This window comes from Cotesia glomerata, linkage group LG1, assembly GCF_020080835.1.
Source record: "Cotesia glomerata isolate CgM1 linkage group LG1, MPM_Cglom_v2.3, whole genome shotgun sequence".
Taxonomy (NCBI): domain Eukaryota; kingdom Metazoa; phylum Arthropoda; class Insecta; order Hymenoptera; family Braconidae; genus Cotesia; species Cotesia glomerata.
This window is the reverse complement of record NC_058158.1, coordinates 34,818,579-34,826,407: the sequence shown is the minus strand read 5'-3', so window position 1 is coordinate 34,826,407 and position 7,829 is coordinate 34,818,579. Positions and strand designations below refer to the sequence as shown.

At 28.5% G+C, this 7,829-nt stretch overlaps 1 protein-coding gene across 1 annotated transcript in view; it reads left to right on the top strand.

Annotated features, from left to right (window-relative positions):
• Window positions 1-490: 490 nt before the first annotated feature.
• The window catches only part of LOC123259480 (kielin/chordin-like protein), a 57,279-nt gene continuing 49,940 nt past the window's right edge, over window positions 491-7,829 (top strand). Inside the window, exon 1 of the mRNA XM_044720023.1 lies at window positions 491-771. The gene's annotated coding sequence lies outside the window, so the exon portion shown is untranslated. The remainder of the gene's footprint in view (window positions 772-7,829) is intronic.

Below are 7,829 nucleotides of genomic sequence, written 5' to 3'. Positions count from 1 at the left end.
TTTAACCCTCAATTTCATCATCAACGTTTAATAAAAATCTTTTTAAAAAAATTATAGCAATTTACCAAAAAATAATTCCCCAGAAATTCAAAAAAAGACTCAGACTAAGACTAAGTACAAGAATATTTTCCAATTTTTCCTTGTAACTACAAAGTGAGTTTACGCCAGCAGCATATTCACTCTTCCATAATATTCTCCTTGCGGACTTTGGCCCAAACTCAGCGTGCAAACCAGAGCACTCAAAGACGTACGCCGTGTGAGTGAGGATGGCCAGGAGAAAAAGAGGACGAGGGTGAAATAAAATTGTATACATCCTCGAGGAACGTCAGGAGAATTGGAAGAGAAGCAGAGAAGCTGCTCGGATATACAAAAAAAAATCAAAAAGATGATGAAGAAGAAGAAGAAGAGGTTAAAGGAAAGGTTGAGTACATGAAGAAGGGGGTCATCGGGCGCGTGAGCGGCTTTACTACCGCGCCGCATCGTCGACGGTGCTCCCGCTTTCATACCAACTCGTGCAAGTTTAGTCGCTGGAATATACCGTACCCAAGTCAGTCTATCCTCCGACATCGCTCCGAGCCGTTTGACATACAGACGAACCCATAATACACCGACGTGCTTATTATATTTGCTTATTATTATTATCGTCAAAGTTTGTTGCTTTGATCGCAATAATTAAAAGGTGCATCGATAATTATTTTACCGCTGATAATTAAATTAAAATAATTTTTTTTTTTTGAACCGTGTGATTTGTTTTGGATTTTTTAAAACCTGGTAAGCAAAAATTTATTAATAATTATTTTTTATCTTCTATATTATTAAAAAAATAAGAAAAATTTTGTCATATGATAAAATCGGTTTTTTTTATTCGAAAATTCTCTATCTCTAGATACATAATTAAGAAATGACCTTGTATCTTGAAAACTATTGACATTTTTAAAGATATAAGCTCATCCCGATGTTACACTCATCGAGACCTTTCATTTGAGTACCCACATCAATTTTTCATATATTTATATATATTATATATATGTATATATGAAAAATATATAAAATGCATGTGGGTACTCAGATGAAAGCTCTTAATGAGTGTATTATCGGGATGAGCTTATATCTTAAAAAATGTCAATAATTAAGAACTGACTTTGCTATCTTGTCAGCTAATGATATTTTTGAAGATATAAGCTCATCTCGACATTACACTCACCGAGACCTTTCATTTGAGTACCCACATCAATTTTTCATATATTTTATATATTTATATATATTATAAATATGTATATATGAAAAATATATCAAAATGCATGTGGGTACTCAAATAAAAGCTCTTGTTGAGTGTAACATCGAGGTGAGCTTATATCTTCAAAAATGTCAATAATTAAGAGAGTATAGTGCAATTTAACAAAATTCATTATTTAATAAAGCAAAATTTTATTTATTTATAATTCACATAGTGTCTGCAAAGTTGCTAGTATTTAATAATTTGCAATATAAATTATTTGGAGCGCAAACTAAGGCAAGGATAATAAAATAAATTTATTCATTTATTTATTTATTTATTTATGGAGTTAGTCACGTTAATAGTTGACAATACAAGCAATGGATTTCTGTTTGAATTGACTACTCGAGTTTGACAGAATATCGACAGCTACTTTGCATGAACAATTGAATCCGCGCGAGAAAGCTATGACATAGACATAGAGATATTATATATTACTATACGGAACGTAACAGCATTGAGTGTGTTTCAGAGATTTCACGGGACATGTGCTGATTTAAAATAAACCAGTATATGTAGTATGAAATACCTATAGTTTCACTTTATTGAATACATATCTATCTTTCTTGGTGAGTCAGTCTATTCAACTGAAAATATCACGCGTCACAACTTTAACTAGTATGTATAGCGAGTCATGTGTGAACGGAATGGTCGTATGGGAATGGGTAATGTGGGTACATAAATACTTGGGTTTCTAAAGTCTTTATTATGGTTCAGCCCCTCCATAAGCCGGGATAATAATGTATGCGATGCAGTGGAAAGCTCCAACTTTTTCTTTTTAATTGTTATGCCGTCAATTGTGTGAGGAGAAAATAATTAACCGAGTATTTTTGGATTTTCGTAGGAAAATTCAGTTTAATTAGTCTTCTGAAAATAATTTAATTAGAGAAATATTTTCCGGATTTAAATTTAGTAAAAAAATAAAAAATTTATTTTTTCAACATTTTTTTCTATTTTTTTTTTTTCAACATTTTTAAAATGGTTTTTCTTGTTCATAAAATCAAATTTATTTATTGAGTTACACTCTGTCAATTATCTTGAAATATTTCCGATCTTTGTCAGTTTAAATTTCAATATCATTTTTTGTAAATATTATTTTTACCAATTATTTTATTTTGATAAAAATTGATGTGAAAAAAATTTTATTTTACACAAAAAAAATTAACTGAAATTATTTTGAAGCAAGAAATTTTTTTTTTTATTAAAAAAAATGTATTCTAAAGTCAAAAATTTTTTCCTTTTTTGTACGATTAATTTTATACTAATAATATTAAAAAAAAAAATATTTTATACTTCACTAATTAAAAAATAATCCATCATACATTTTACACAAACGTATATTTAATTAAAAAAATTTCAACAATCAATATTCTTCGAATAATTCCAACTCTAAAAGCATTAATAGTCAATATTCAACCCAAATACAAAACCAATAATAGCAACAACAATTACTGTAATTATTAACATAATAAACGAACTAATAGAATTCGGCTGCAGGTTGTCGATAAATTGGAAAATTTTCATTCAAAGAGCATTAATCTATTTTCGCGATATTTAATGCGGCTAATACCGTATGTGTACGAATACGCTTTTGTATGAGAGAAATATTATTAAAATCCTCTATACAAACTTTTGTTTATTTTTATTTCACGTCGAGAGTTTTTAAATACTATAATTATAAATGACAGTTGAATGAGCAATTTTAAAAAACGTCGATGAAGTATTTAATTATTTAAACCAAAAAAAAAAAAATACTTTGCGCTTTTTAATTAAAACTAAAATATAATTTTGTTTGACAGTTCAATTTTTATTTTTATTTTTTTTTAATAAAAAAAAATAATAAATAGAATCCGTCAGAAAGGCTAGAGCGATAAAAACGTTCAGTTTGTAGTTTTAAAAAAAAGGAATTTGCAGAACAATAAACAAAAAAGTAAATTTTTCGATTCGGATAAAACTTTCAGCTCTATAATAAATTTATAAGCCGTAATAAATCAGTCTCTTCACTTTGCCGGTTAAAATCGTGATAAAGGCGCCCGGGGTATCACCGGTCTGAGCATTACAGAGAGATATAGGGGTGTAAGAAAAGATGTAAGTGGTAAAATCGGTAACGAGGCGTCGAAGTCGATTCTGACGGAAATGGGAACCGCGTCATCTCTTTTGTCTCCCATGGGAAGACCCGAAGTGCCGGTACTTTGTATTCGTCTCGAATGACATCCCACCTTATACTTTCCACCTTCTACAGCCAAGAACTTCCTTGTTCTTCTTGTTCTTCCTCACCGCATATCTCCACCGGCACTTACGTCCAATTCTATTCTTATATTTTCCCGCAAACTCGCTGGTTTAAAATCTTATACGTGACTTACTGCTACGTGTTACACGAGTAGACTCAACTAGAATAAGTACACAAGGCTGAAAACCGTGATTCTGAAAGCTGAATAGAATAGAATAATAAGTCGAGTTGATATGGAGTTTTAACTCAACGAACTCAACTCGAGGATCCACTAGACAGTCGACTGTCAAGTGTGAAAAAAAGTTTACAGAATCTAGAGAAAAAATTAATTTATTTATTTATTTTTTCTCTTTAACACTTCCGCCGACACTCACGTCAATTATTGTCAGCTTGTCATCAGTGTAATTTTATTCATTGTCATTCCACTCCAATTCCCTCCTTCTCTCCTTCGTGGAAAAAAATATCACGGGCTCTATTTGTCCGAAGGTTCGCTCGAGAAATTTTCACAATTATCAATTAATATAGCGCATTAATATTTCAATTGCGTTTCGAAAGCTGGTAATTGTTGATTGTTGACAATTGTGGCCATACGTGCGTGTTTTATTATTTTTTTTAACACGTTCTACTTGACGGAGGACTCTCATAAATTCGTCGGAAATAATTGTGTGAGTTATCTTGATTTGTAACTCGGAATTCTTTCTGGTTTTTTCTTTTATTTTTTTCGGTGAGATTTATACGATATGTTTTCAGACTACCGTTATTTTGATAGAATACGTGAAAAGTAGAACAAAGGGAAAGAATTTGAGTTATTACTGTGAGCACCAACAGGAATTGGGATGAAAAATATTTTTCTAGTTTATGTAGATGGAACTGCGGTCTAAACTTTGAAAAGTTCAGGTTATATTACAGTGAGCTTATGTTGACTTGCAGAAACACATGAACTTTGATTAAGCTGGAAAAATTTTTCAACTGAAATTGACTGAATTTGACTAAAGTTTGAATATTATTTTTTCATTTTATTTTTATTAACTATATTGTTAAGAGAATGAGAAAAATTTTGTGGCTGAAATTTGGTATCGGTGGTAAAGTGTTGACCTGGAGTTGTGCCTTTTCATGGTTTCATATTATTCTCACCAAAAGTCAATTTATGATGATAAGTATTTAGGCTGCATTCGAAAATGCTCGATATCTAAATAAATAATTAAGAAATGACCTTGTATCTTGTGAACTATTGACATTTTTAAAGATATAAGCTCATCCGGATGTTACACTCATCAAGACCTTTCATTTGAGTATCCACATTAATTTTTCATATATTTTATATATATATATATATATATATATATATATATATATATATATATATATATATATATATATATATATATATATATGTATGTATATATGAAAAATATATCAAAATGCATGTGAGTACTCAAATGAAAGCTCTTGATGAGTTTAATATCGGGATGAGCTTATTTCTTAAAAAAGGTCAATAATTAAGAACTAACTTTGCTATCTTGTCAGCTAATGATATTTTAGAAGATATAAGCTCATCCTGATATTACACTCATCGAGACCTTTCATTTGAGTACCTACATCAATTTTTCATATATTTATATATAATATATATGTGTATATATGAAAAATATATAAAAATGCATGTGGGTACTCAAATAAAAGCTCTTGATGAGTGTAACATCGGGATGAACTTATATCTTAAAAAATGTCAATAACTAAGACATGACCTTGTATCTTGTGAACTATTGACATTTTTAAAGATATAAGCTCACCCCAACATTACACTCATCGAGACCTTTCATTTGAGTACCCACATCATTTTTTCATATATTTTATATATTTATATATATGTATATATGAAAAATATATTAAAATGCATGTGGATACTCAAATGAAAGCTCTTGATGAGTGTAACATCGGGATGAGCTTATATCTTTAAAATCGTCAATAGTTAAAAAAGTACAGTGCAATTCAACGAAAATAATTATTTAATAAAGCAAAATTTTATTTATTTATTGTTCACAAGTCACAGCAGTCACATAGTGACTGCAAGGTTGCTAGTTTGACCTAAAAGTTCTAGTAGGTCAATTGGAATAATCATTTTCGAAAAATAATGCAGTATTTGAAATCATTTCTCATCAAAGAGATGGTTTCATTTTTTGGCTTACTTTCAAAAGCAATTTCATTTTCATCATCAGGTTATTATAAATTCAATCTCCCGTCATATTTTGCTATTTTATAGAGATGAAAATTGTGTCATAAATATAAGCATGAGTGAACATTTGCTTTACCTGCATATATAAGTTACTGAATTATTATAAACTGATAAATTTTTATTGGATATAGCTAAATCAGCACTTTTTAAAACATAATTACTTTTTTTATTTATTGGGTAAAATTTTTGTTTTATGTTTATTATTGAATATTATATTTATGTTTCGTGAAGTAATTTTTGCCCGTAGCAAAATATTTGACCAATAAATAAATAATTAATTTCATAACTAAAATAATTATAATTAGCAAAATTGATCGGATTTGTTTTATGAATTAGCGATGCTAATAAAAAAAATTAAAATGACTTTTGTCATAAAAGAATTAAAAAAATAATAATTATCATGAATATTCATCATCAAAAGATTAAATCATACATCAGTAAAATATGTCAGTTAATTTATATTAGTTTGAAAAATAATTACCATTTATTTGGGATAAAATGAGTGAGCAGGATTATTGAATTTGTTAATTATTGAAATATCAAGAGGACTAAAATTATTCCACATCACACAGTCTGTGTATATTTAAATTTCGGTAATATTATGTTGATAGAATAAGCAATTGCTCGCTTATTTAGCCTTTCAATTTAATTTTATTTTCAATCACACTAAATGAAAAAAAAATTGTCGACTAATTAAAAGGAAAATTATTTAAATACCAATAGCCTGAATAATTACTCTTGCTTCGAATATTAAAATTTTGGCCACACATAATAAAAGAAGCTAAAGTTCAATCCGATAGTTCAACTGGTTTTAGTACTGAGAAGTTACACACAGCGTAATTATTCAATGAAAATTGTATTACATTGGAATAACTGATGAATAAATCAATCGCAAGCTTCGGAAATATCTAACATTTAACGTCGTCATATAAGTGAATAATTTAGCATTAAATTTTATCAAAATTTTAAGTTATAAATATCTATTAGCTTAAAATTCAAAAGTTAAAATAAATTAGCATGCGGGGATTAAATTGAGAGACCGGGTACATAGTTAATATAAGAAGTACGTCAAATTAATCTAATAAAGTGATCCAATTAAATAATTAACTGTCAGACGGATGAATTGGATTTGAGGATCATAATTAATTATAAATATTATCGTCGGCCGGAGCAACGACCTCAAGAAATAATAAAAGGCCATTCGGCAGCCGAAATGGAAGTAGATTTCTCAAATAAAAATAAAATTGTTTTTTATAAAATAAAATTAATGATAATATGTCATTTGATTCATGAATTAAAAAAAATTAAATAATTAATTTTAAACTATTTAGAACTAATTTTGTTCAAAATAAACATTTGCTGGTTTTAGTACAACAATAGTGTGAATTCAGTAAGTAAAATTCTAATATCAACTTATTGAAAATGTTTCTATTTAATATTAAATTACAACCATTAAACTAAATAAAACGACTGCAAGAGTAAAATTTCATTGAAAGGGACCCAGAATAGATATTTTTTGGTCTAGAAATATATGTAAACATGTAAATTAAAGTTTATTTTCTGAGCTTAAGATGCATTTTACAGAATTCAAATATCTCGACGCGTTCAAAAGTTATTTGAAGGAAAAGCGGTAAAAATATGGAATTTTTGAATTTTAAAATTTTTAAAACGATGTAATTTCTAAACTAATCAAACGATTTGGCTCAAATTTGAACTCGACCTTCATAATCGTTCATACAATAAGTATGTTGAGTTTCATTGAAATCCCTAAAGAATTGTAGGAGCTATTGTGCTGACAAGCCCTGCGTTATATCGTATATATATTTATATATATATATACATATATAAACTTTTGAACTATATGTATTTTCTGACTCAGCTCGTCGAGTAAAGTCGGAATATAGCAAAATTTTTCAAAAGTTGCATCAAGAGAACAAATGCAATAGTTGGATTTTTCTGAAATCTACTAAAAAATTTCATTGAAAGGGACCCATAATAGATATTTTTTGGTCTAGAAATATGTGTAAACATGTAAATTAAAGCTTATTTTCTGAGCTTTTAGATGCATTTTACAGAATTCAAATATC